This window comes from Rhinoraja longicauda, chromosome 3 (genome assembly GCF_053455715.1).
Source record: "Rhinoraja longicauda isolate Sanriku21f chromosome 3, sRhiLon1.1, whole genome shotgun sequence".
NCBI classification, from domain to species: Eukaryota; Metazoa; Chordata; class Chondrichthyes; order Rajiformes; family Arhynchobatidae; genus Rhinoraja; species Rhinoraja longicauda.
Genome location: NC_135955.1, coordinates 81,033,250 through 81,046,367, shown reverse-complemented (window position 1 = coordinate 81,046,367; position 13,118 = coordinate 81,033,250).

Below are 13,118 nucleotides of genomic sequence, written 5' to 3'. Positions count from 1 at the left end.
TATCTATTGGCTCAAAGGCCTGGAGGAGAGAATGCTGGAGACTAATGTGGAGTCTATGGTCAGTCGTGGTCAAGAGGTTATTGGTCATTGGTGTGCTGATACTTAACTTGCCTGCTTATCTTTCATGTGGATCCATAATACTGTCATATTTTCAAGATGCACAGGATGTAATAATAAGCAGTCCGTAGGAGGGCCCTGACCCGAAACGTCACCCATCTTTTTCCTCCAGAGATGCTTCCTGACCCGCTGAGTTATCCAAGCACTTTGTGTCTATCTTCAGATATTAGAATCCATTTGTTTCTTATCCTATTCTATCCTATCACCATAGTGCCACTGCCTCATAGCATCAGAGACCCCGGTTCAATCCTGACCTTGGGTCCTGTTTGTGGGGAGTTTGCACACCCTCCCTCCGACCGCACAGATTTCCTGCAGGTGTTGCTGTTTCCTCTCACATCTGAAAGACGTATGGATTGGTAGGTTAATAAACCACTGTAAACCTCTCTTGGTGCGTAGGTCAATAATGTAGTCTGGGGAGAGATGACAAGGTGGTAAGGAGATAAAAACAAATGGGATTCATGTAGGATTAGGGTAAATAGGTGGTTGATGTAGACTTAGTGGATCAAAGTCTGAAGAAGGGTCTCGACCCGAAACGTCACCCATTCCTTCTCTCCCGAGATGCTGCCCGACCTGCTGAGTTACTCCAGCATTTTGTGAATAATTAGTGGATCAAAGGGTCTGTTTTTCTACTGTATCTTGCTATGATTCTAAGACTTTATAGAGTGCACCTAGTCAATATCTGACTACTGACCACTGGAGAACAAAGGCACGATCATTCGATCTGACATACATCCACCACTTCAGATACTGCCATTATGTTTTGAGTAAAAGGTGCATTTGGAGTGGGATTTGTGCATGCAATGAATAACTAGGCACGAGTAGACATGAAGGTAGGTGACTCACATGTCAGTTCTCAGGAAAGCAAGGCTACAAAAGGAGTTCTAACCCAACGGCCATAGAAGAGGATTTGATGTGACAACCTTCAGATAAATGGATATGTTTGGTCATCGGCAGACTGGTATGAAAGCCTGCATGAAATGCCATGGTGGATGAAAACATCAGCCACCTACCTTGCACCAAGCTTTGCACAGGGCCTAGTTCCAATATTTTACTGCAGAGAAGAGTTCTGTTCCAAAATATATGCGGTCCCTAAGTTCATACAGCAGTCCCAGCTGAACTTTCAGGTTCCACTGCAGAACAAATAACATCCATCTGGAATGTAAGTACTGCAGCTTCTAGCATACATTGTCATCAAATGGTTCTTTTCCTTGGGTTGAAAGGAACTTTGAGGCTAGCTTTAAACTTTAGACTTCAGAGATACTGCATGGAAACAGGCCCTTCGGCCCACCGAGTCCGTGCTGAACAGCGATCCCCGTACACTACCATTATCCTACACAATAGGGACAATTTGCAATTTGCAAAGCCAATTAACCTACAAACATGTACGTCTTTGGAGTGGGGGAGGAAACCGGAGCACCACAACAAAACCCACGAGGTCACAGGAAGAACATATAAACTCTGTATAGACAGCACCCATACTCAGGATCAAATCCGGGTCTCTGGCTCTGTAAGACAGCAACTCTTCCGCTGCACCATTTTGCTGCCCATCACACCCTGAGCATCTCTGCTTGAACAGATTATTAGGATTGCCGGGGCAACATCCTAAGAGAATGGCAGTGGCCCCATGTCTGACATTGGCGATCTTCTTTAATGATTTGTATTCCTACAACTATCACTGATAAAGACCTCAAATTTGCTCAGCAGGCAGTCAGCTCTGTCTTCTGTCCCCCATGGTAAAGGGAGCAATCCAAAGCTGGTCCATTGAACTCAAAGCTGCTTGAATAAATCCTTCTGGCACTGAGCACTGGCTCACTGGCTTAGTGTGGGCATACATTGCAAGTATGCTTGGCACCAGAGCCACACAGGGTGAAACACTGCATGCCCAGCTCCTTGTTCACATCAGCCATGTAGTTGAGCCCCTTTCCTTTGAAAGAGGTTATGAACCTCCACTAAGATAAAGACTGTGAGTGACTGGATGAATTTTCCTTTAGTTTAACTAATATCAAATGTTTTAATTGGTTTCTAGTCTTGGCTGAACGTGACTTCCTTCTTATGTTTGCAAACTACCAAATGTCATTGGTTTGGGTACTAACTTTACATCTCATCTTCTTAATGTGGCTTGTGTGGGAGAGGATAGAGCCGAGGGTTTTTCCAAGGTAACCATGAGTTTGTGCGGTGAGTGAAATAAATGCCGTTCTGGTTGATGTTTTGTGCTTCACAATTGTGCAAGTGGGCAGAGCTAATGTCCGTTTTATTTTGGTTTGGTTGAAGTTGATAGATGCTTGGAACTCAGTCATCTAGGCTCATGCAGCTGTAATATTGTGCTTGGTCTGGGCAAAGGGAGTTGCAGGATTTTAATCCAGTGACAAGGAAGACATACTGATATATTTGAACATAAAACATAGAACTGTACAGCACTTGAGCAGGCCCTTCAGTCCACAGTGTTTGTGCCAAACATGATGCCAAGGCTATCTCTTATCAACCTGCATATAATCCATATCCATCCATTCTATGCATATCCAAAAGCCTCTTAAATGCCACTATCGTATCTGCCTCCAAACTCTGGCATTCCAGGTACTCACCACCCTCTGTGTAAAAAGTTGCTCTTGAAACTTTGCCCTTATCAACTTAAGGCAATCCCCTTTAGTATTTGATTTTTCCAACCTGGGAAAAAGATTCTGACTGTCTCATAATTTTACAGACTTCTATCGTGTCTCCCTGCAACTTCTGGCATTCCAGAGAAAACAATCCAAGTCTGTCCAACCTCTTCCTGCAGCTAATATCCCCTAATCAAGGCATCATTCTCGTAAACCTCCACTGCACCCTTTACAAAGCTTCCACGTCCTCCCTATCATGGGGTGACCAGAATTGCACACAATACTTCAAATGTGGCCTAACCAAATTCTGATAAAGCTGCCTATTATGACAGAGGTATGTGACTTGAAGATGAGAATGAGAGTGTTAGTATGCCTACGTAATGGCTGCCTTTCTGGGTGGTAAAACTGTGGATTTTCCACGAGCTGTCAAAGAAGCCGTGGAGGGTTGTTTTTTCTGCATTTAATAGATGATAACCACAAATTGTTACCCTTGGTCTGAAATGAAATTGGAGCTAGGTGGTATAATTATGCAGTTTTTATAAATAACATTTAAAGGCATTCCCCTGATTTTCCAGTTTTTTTGTCACCTTTTCAAAACAAACATAGACATACCCTACCCTTGGTGTAGGAGGGAGGAAGTCTGATGGCAGTGAATGGGGGTTTACCTTTACTTTTATCTTTAGAGATACAGCACAGAAACAGGCGCTTCAGCCCACCTAGTCCACACCAACCTGCGATCACCCTATACACTAACCTACACACACTAGCGACAATTTTACAACAACTTGCTGAAGCCAATTAACCTACAATTCTGAATGTCCTTGACACCTGGAGAAAACCCACGCGGTCACAAGGAGAATGTAGAAACTCCCTACAGACGGCACCCATAGTCAGGATCGAATCTAGGTTTCTGCTACACCAAAGCAGCAACTCAACCATTGTGCCACTGTGCCACCCCGATACCAGCTGACTTGTCACTTCTTGAATCCTCTTGGAACTGCCCTTATTCAGGCGCGGAGAATGCTTTATCACACTCCTATCTTGTGCCTACTAGGAGGAAAGACTTTATGCTGTTCAAAGCTGAATCCATTAATGCAGAATACCTTGCTGAACATGCACACACAGACACAGTAATTGTGTGGCTGGATGGGATAAGTTTCACACTACAGACCATTTGATGCACACGCACAAAGCAATTGTTAGTGTTTGACCATACTATCAATTTTTCCAAGTGCCAAGAGTCATCCTTAAAATGTATGTAAGATTGAAATTAGAAACAAATTGTTACCCTTGGTCTGAAATGAAATTGGAGCTAGGTGGTATAATTATGCAGTTTTTATAAATAACATTTAAAGGCATTCCCCTGATTTTCCAGTTTTTTTGTCACCTTTTCAAAACAAACATAGACATACCCTACCCTTTGTAACAAGGTACTGGCTGTCAGTTTAGTTTAGTTTAGAGATACAGCGCGGAAACAGGCCCTTCGGCCCACCGATCACCACACATTAACGCTATCCTACACACACTAGGGACAGTTTTTACATTTACCAAGCCAATTAACCTACAAACCTGTACTTCTTTGGAGTGTGGGAGGAAACCGAAGATCTCGAGAAAACCAACGCAGGCCATGGGGAGAATGTACAAACTCCATGCAGACAGCACCCATAGTCGGGATCGAACCCGGGTCTCCGGCGCTGCAAGGGCTCTAAGGCAGCAACTCTACTGCTGTGCCACCGTGCTGCCCTAAGTGTTCAGACGAACATTTTTAATGTGCTCTGTCACTCTATCCTTAATTGCGGACGCAGGATGTTGGAGGTAGCATCTTTAACAGTACCTGTACCATCAGCTCCTTACTCACTCTTGTCATTTAGATATCATCCATTAATTGGTACATTGGATTTATGGTTTCAAGCGGTACAGCGCAATTTGTTGAAGGTGTGGTAAAGAAAATTAAATAAGCGCCTAATGTCCAGACAAGTAATGAGGCCATTAGGTCGTGTGATAGGAGCAGAATTAGGCCATTCGGCCCATCAAGTCCGCTCCGCCATTCAATCATGGCTGGTTTATCACTTTCTCCTAACCCCATTCTCCTGCCTTCTCCACATAACCCCTGACAGCTATACTAATCAAGAATCTATCTATCTCTTGACAGAGATCAATAGTAGCAAAGCATGAGGAATGATGTTTTATTTTGTTTTAGTTTAGCACTGAGGGGCCTGTTCCTGTGCTATACTCTTCGAGAGTCATAGAGTCACAGTGTCATGGTACTACACAGCATGAATACTGGCCATTTGGCCCTATTGTGTCCATGCCAACCAAATTAGTAAACTGGGCTAGTACCATTTGCCTGCATCTGGCCCATAACCCTCTAAACCCATATATATGTCCAAACTTTTAAACCCATACCTACCCATATATATGTCCAAATGTCTTCTAAAAAAACAAAGACAAAATCTTTGAAATTATCTATGTTCTATAAGAGGAAAGGATGATATGAGGACAAAGAAGCTGAAGTAGGTGTAGAATAAATACTTTCAATCCATCCTCATCCACTTTCTGCTCAAATATTTTATAAAATTCCCATATAGCTTGTTTAGTTTCAAACTCCTTTTAAATTTATTGAAGCAGAATTTAAAAATACTCTTATGATATAACTCTAACAGTATTTGAATCGTATTTAAAATATGTTGTAAGTGGAAAACGGAAAACTGCAAATTGCCATGATTTTACTCGGGTCATGGGTCTGGATCAGATCCATCCACGTTTACTTAAGGAAGTAGGTGGGTGTTTTATAGAGCATTGGGGGCAGTAAATGTTAATCGCTGTTTTTAAAAATTCAGGTCAAAGGCCTTAACATTTTAATAGTGAAACCTCTGCGGACAATATGCTTATGGACAAACGAGGGCTTAAAATGAAAGTCAGCATGGATTTGTTAAAGATAAATTATAGTAAACACAAGGAACTGCAGATGATGATTTACAAAAAGAAGCACAATGTTATGGAGTAACTTAGCAAGTTAGGCAGCATCTCTGGAGGACATCGAAAGGCAAGATTTCGGGTCAGAGTCCTTCTTCGGACTAAAAATTCTAGTTGACTAACTAGATTGAAATCTTTGATGTAGCAACAGAGAGGGTTGTTGACAATAGTTTGGGTAATGTTACATATATAGACTCTTAAAAGTTTCCATTAACCAAAATACCACATAATGATTACTTAGCAAATTAGAAGGCCATGGGATTAAACGAACAGTTGCTTTCAGAGTCGATGCAAATTGGCTAAGGGAGATTTTGTTTTAAGCAATGAACAATTGTTTCTCACGGCTGAAATTCAGAATATTGCTTTTTTTGTTATATTTTAATAACCTGTATTTGTCATACTGTATGTAATTTCAAAGGTTGCATATGGGAACAAACATGAAAGTGTAATAAAAATATGAAGAGGGACGAGTTATGCGAAAATAGTGGGTAAAGAGCATGGAAGTGGAGCAGTGCATCAATTTTTCTAAGCAATGGTGCAGGCAAAATAATCTGAATAGTTTCTATATGTTCTGTGTCATTCTATGATTGAATCTATCTTCTAGTAGTATCACTTCTGAGTTACAGTTTATCAGTTCAATCTGCATTATACTTTAAGCACTTATTCTGGACTGCAATTTCAATGCAGTATCAAATGAGTGCTGTATTTTTTGTGGTGTTTTTGTTCTGGATGACTGTTTAAATTAAAATTTGCCAATTCAGGTACAAGTTGATTACGGCAATATCTGAAGAAGTGATTTCTCTTGGCCAACAATTCCACTTCATCCAGAGGCACCAAAAGATTTTATGTTTTTTATCTGTTCAATGATTGTATTGATGATTGTATCCAAATAAGCAGTTCCATTTGTTTACTTGAGAACAATAGATTCATTTCAACGATCAGTCATGTTATGAAATTGTGTGGATGGGATAAGACAATATATATATTTCAGCTTTTTATTCTGAGTGAAGAGTATAATGCAGCAGCTTTAAAAATAGTCTAAAACTAAATTAACACTTTCGTTGACTTGACTTCAATAACATAGAAACATAGAAAATAGGTGCAGGAGGAGGCCATTCGGCTCTTTGAGCCAGCACCGCCATTCATTGTGATCATGGCTGATCGTCCCCAATCAATAACCTGTGCCTGCCTTCTCCCCATATCCCTTGGTTCGAAGGGATTAAAAGTACCATTAGCAAATTTGCAGATGATACTAAGTTGGGGGGTAGTGTGAATTGTGAGGAAGATGCAATAAGGCTGCAGGGTGACTTGGACAGGTTGTGTGAGTGGGCGGATACATGGCAGATGCAGTTTAATGTAGATAAGTGTGAGGTTATTCACTTTGGAAGTAAGAATAGAAAGGCAGATTATTATCTGAATGGTGTCAAGTTAGGAGGAGTGGGAGTTCAACGAGATCTGGGTGACCTAGTGCATCAGTCAATGAAAGAAAGCATGCAGGTACAGCAGGCAGTGAAGAAAGCCAATGGAATGTTGGCCTTCATAACAAGAGGAGTTGAGTATAGGAGCAAAGAGGTCCTTCTACAGTTGTACCGGGCCCTGGTGAGACCGCATCTGGAGTACTGTGTGCAGTTTTGGTCTCCAAATTTGAGGAAGGATATTCTTGCTATGGAGGGCGTGCAGCGTAGGTTCACTAGGTTAATTCCCGGAATGGCGGGACTGTCGTATGTTGAAAGGCTGGAGCGATTGGGCTTGTATACACTGGAATTTAGAAGGATGAGGGGGGATCTTATTGAAACATATAAGATAATTAGGGGATTGGACACATTAGAGGCAGGAAACATGTTCCCAATGTTGGGGGAGTCCAGAACAAGGGGCCACAGTTTAAGAATAAAGGGTAGGCCATTTAGAACGGAGATGAGGAAGAACCTTTTCAGTCAGAGAGTGGTGAAGGTGTGGAATTCTCTGCCTCAGAAGGCAGTGGAGGCCAGTTCGTTGGATGCTTTCAAGAGAGAGCTGGATAGAGCTCTTAAGGATAGCGGAGTGAGGGGGTATGGGGAGAAGGCAGGGACGGGGTACTGATTGAGAGTGATCAGCCATGATCGCATTGAATGGCGGTGCTGGCTCGAAGGGCTGAATGGCCTACTCCTGCACCTATTGTCTATTGTCTATTGTCTATTAAATCCATCCAGTGATTTGGCTTCCACTGCCCTCTGTGGCAGAGAATTCCACAAATTCACAACTCTCTGGGTGAAAAAGTTTTTTCTCACCTCAGTTTTAAATGGCCTCCCCTTTATTCTAAAACTGTGGCCCTTGGTTCTGGACTCCCCGAACATTGGGAACATTTTTCCTGCATCTAGCTTGTCCAGTCCTTTTATAATTTTATATGTTTCTATTAGATTCCCTCTCATCCTTCTAAACTCCAGTGAATACAAGCCTAGTCTTTTCAATCTTTCCTCAAATGACAGTCCCGCCATCCCAGGGATCAATCTTGTGAACCTACGCTGCACTGCCTCAATTACAAGGGTGTCCTTCCTCAAATTAGGAGATCAAAACTGTACACAATACTCCAGATGTGGTCTTACCAGGGCCCTATACAACTGCAGAAGAACCTCTTTACTCCTATACTGAAATCCTATTGTTATGAAGGCCAACATTCCATTAGCTTTCTTCACTGCCTGCTGCACCTGCACGCCAACTTATAACAAAATATAAAAGAGTTTAAATCATTTTTGTTGCAACTTTGAAATGCCACTTTTCCAGGAGTTTGTTTTGCATGGTGCTAAGCAACTGCAGTCACTATATTGGGTAAAAATGTGAATAAACTTTGTTAAAAATGCTGAGTAATATATTTTGTAGATGGCATTAACTGATAAAGTAAACTATGCCTTAATCACATACTTGAAATCTGTTTGAAATATTTTGTGAATGACATTTTATCTTTGGTTCAAATCCATATACTGTAACCACAAAGGATGGTGAAATTGGATTCATGCTTTTCTTAGTATATCTAATTTATTTTCTTTTTCTGAAGACAAGTCCCATTCAGTTTTAATTTTATAATAATAATGGAAAGGGTGCACATATAGCTATCATGCCTCCTAGCAGGAGTTAGGCACTCCGCATATATACAATTGGGTGGTAGTTTTCATGCCATCACCATTCAGCAGAGAGACTTGCACTGCATTGATATCAGATGTACACAATTGTGCACTTAGGTATGACGATCTCATATCAATTTCAGCATCCAGACCTGCACATAAATAACAGCCAGGAAGGCAATTGGAAGTGAAAATGGTACTTCACAAACTTCAAAAAAAAGAAGATGAAAAGAATTCATATGAGAAAACTCAAGGAAAAATGTTCTGACTGAACATTTTGGTGCTGAGTCTGCAAAGTTAGCGAAGGACTAAGATCGTGGATCTGTGCCCATTGTAAATAGCACTGAGCACATGTGAACATATTACTATTAACAGACAACTATCTTTGCAAAATGACCTTGACCTGTTATCTCTGGATCTTATTCCACTTCAAGCAAAATATATATTGACTCAGACCACTGCCCACATCTTCAGCTGCATAAAAAAATGTAATTTCTCTCTTAAAAATTATTGCTGATAGATGCTTGATAATTTCAAATTAATATGATTTCACTATCATTAACCATTTCTTATACTTTTTTACAGCTTTACCCAATCCACATGTCTTAATAGCACTATGTATCTTACACATACAAGGCTAATGTATTGATTTATTAGCCTTGATATTTTGGTTCAACCCCAGTAATGTAGATTGTGACCACCTGCATGGTAATAATGAAATGTATACGAAAGTCTCCAATAAAAAGTCGGGGAGCAAACTCAGACGATTACCAAAGTCCTTTGTTTACATGAAAATAGGTGCGAAATGACACGTCTATATCCCAAATAATTGACCTGCAAAGTTCACAATTATGGATTTTAATGATTAATCTTCATATTTTACCGTTAGATTGAATGGTTTACCATTTATATATATATTTTTTGCATTGTACTTATTTAAATATAGATATAATCCATTATTAAATAACTTGTTTGCTTGCATTATAATGATACTTTATGAGGAATATACAATGTGCGTATTCTATAAAACATACCTTTGGTTATTGCTGTTTGCTTGAAAAAATTCTGTACTTCTGGATCAATGCCAACAGAGGTGTCAAGTTCCATATGCCCTTGTCATCGGCTGCTGTGCTAGTTTTGCAGAACAGGCAGCAGCTGCTAGACAAAATAATCTAAATTCTCACCTGTTCCCTTCCTTCAGGAAATAACTGACATTACTGCACAATTCTGCCAGTTAATGGTGCCACACCTTATGTTTATGTGCGGAAAATTGTGCCCTATGTGATTAAAATTTAACCCTCCATCTTCCGTAGCTCCAAGTAATACCATTGATGCAAGCAGAATTTCACCAACACTCTCTTTACTTGCACAATGTATTTTAATAACGTGCGGTATATATATAGATATATATATATATTTTTGCACTAATCTCATGTAGTTTTGAATAAATATTTTCAAAAAATGTTGCCTGCGATTGTAACACATTTCATATTGCAATATTCTTTACCAATTCTAGTTTAACAAGTGAAAAAAATGCAGATTAACTGTTACCTTTTATTACTTATTCATAATAAATTCTATTATAAAAACAATAAAAACAAAAAAGATGTATCTGGGTTTTATCTTTTATGTAACGGTCTTTAAATGCTTTTGTATACAGCCTACCATTTTGCCTGGATATAGAAGCAGGGTTCAGAAATTGCGAAAGCATTTTTCTCAGGAATGTAAACCCTTTAAACCCTTCAGATACCCAACAAAAGTATGATATTATTGAGAATCTATGATTTAAAAAGGTCATACAAACCACACTTTTCATTAAAACCCATGCATCTTTGTGCATTATTATTTTCAGAGCCTGCATGTCATGTACAAAAGGAACTATACTTGTTTTAATTTATTTTAACTTGAGCTATTAGCAAGTGTATGCCTAATGTGCTGCTTTGAAATTCTTGTCTTCTGATGAACAAAACAAGTTAATGTGTTCCCATAAAATATGCCAGACCAACATAAGTTTTGGGTCAATGTATCAAATATAGATTGAAACAATAAGCACTAAAATTAACAACATGTGGCATTACCTTATATTTTTTGAAGTCCTTGGTACAACATGGTTGGTAAATAGCTTGTTTTTAATTACTGAATTAACTGAATCTTCATTTATTGTGAAATTGAGACTGAGTGTACAGTAAATACACATATTCCAAACTGTGATAGCTCTTTTTAGAACATCACTAATTATGACAGTAAACTTTTCAGCAGACGTTATTGTGAATATTTTAGGAAATGCTAGGAGACAATGTTTCTTATTTTATTCAATTCTATGATGTATTCTAATATTAAAGTGGTTTAAGGCATTCATTGGTACTGGAATGAAAATAAACATGAGTGGCTGGGTTTTATCAGCTAAATGTATTTGTCTATTACTTACTTGCCACTCCTCCATGATTTTCAGCTCAATTGCTTTGTAACTTCATACAAATCCAGTTGTACTGTTGTTAATGTAATGCCAAGGGATTGGAGCAGTACATTTACCATAATTGATCCCTTAAGTTTAGCTCATTTGTATTGTTAAACAAAATGGCATCAAATGGAAAAATGTAGTCAACACCCACAGATAAATGACATCAACTTGTGAAAAATCATTAATTTATTTTCCTAGACTCGATAATTTCAACAGACGTGCACATACATCTGCAATCTATATTACATGTCCAATGACATTAGCTTATGTATATTAAGTAAATAGAATGAACACTTCCATAAAGCAAACTCATTTCAAAGCTGGCAGTCAAAATATGAATTGTTAGTAACTTTCATCTTAGTAAATGAAGCCAAGTCAATGCAGTATTTCCTTTGAACGTGTTGTTTCAAAACACTCAAATTTACCGCATTCATTTTCTTAGCATTAGAACGTTATGCAGGTGGAATAGCTTGTGTCAGAGTAATTATGAGATTTTTGTTTCACTCTGTAGTAATTTTTCTGATGGTTCAACAACATTTGGAAACCTAAGTTCTAGTCAAGTTGGAAACAGTTGGCATCATGGATGGAGGTTATTAATTTCTAATCCCTTTGCAACATTTACATTGGGGCAGCTACAAATATATTGGTCTGCCTCCAATCATTTAAATAGCCCGAGACATGTTGCTATGTCAAACTCCAAGTTGGCACAAGAAGAAAAACATTTCACCAAAAATAGTGAGGTGACAGCAATATAAATGTTATTTCTCATGAGGCAATAATTAGTTGAGGAACAACACAGACAGCATTTTTAGACAATAAATGCTGAATATTTCTCAAAAGGAAATGGGTAAAAAAATATGGACACAGAGATTTTAACACTATGGGTGCCAATTAGCTCAAAATTTAATTTGCAAATTATGAGTGCACAATTGTAGCATGGTTTACACAAACTGTGTTTTGCAGCTATGTTTGCATCTGTGTAGACAGTTGATGGTGTCAAACCTCATGCAATGTTGATTTGATGCCAGGCTGCCAAAGTGGCCTTGAGTCATCCAAACAACGCCACATTTGAACTATTAATGGAAAGCACGCAATTTAACAGCACAGGAAAATCTTTTCCCATCTGTACTACTTAAAGTGATCTTATTACAAAATTGAATTATTACAAAAGAATGTTTAATATGTCCTTGGGTTTGCAGGTTTGTTGGTGATTGGGAAAACATCTACTTCTCATTGACCATCAACACAGGTCCACCTTTGGGCTGCATGCCTCTCCCCTTGCTCTACTCTCTTTACACCCATGACTGTGCAGCGAAGCACAGTACAATGCCATCTTTAAAGATGCCGACAGCACCACTGTGGTTGGCTGAATCAATAATGTCAATGAATCAGTATCCAGGTGTGGTGTCACATCCACAAATCACTCAACGTCAACAAGACTAAGAATCCAGAAAGGGGAGTCCAGGAGACTGCTAGGTGGGTCGGTGGTGGAGAGAGTTAGCAGCTTCAGATTCCATGACGTCAGATTTGCAAATGGCTCGTCCTGGGCCCAGTCACAAAGAAGGTACATCAGCACCCCTATTTCTAAGAACTTTTAAGAGATTTGGCATGCCTCTGAAAATTCCAACAAACGGTTACAGATTACAGATTTCATTCTATGGATTAAAGTATCCTGACCAATTGGATTATGGTCTGATACGAGAATGCACAGAAACACAAGAGGCTGCAGGGAGTGGTGGGTTCAGCCCAGTCCATCATAGGCACAATACTCTCCATCATCTGACCCATGCCCTCTTCTCACCATAGGGCAGGTGGTACAGAAACCTGAACTCCCACACCACCTGGTTAATACTCTACCTCCATCCATCT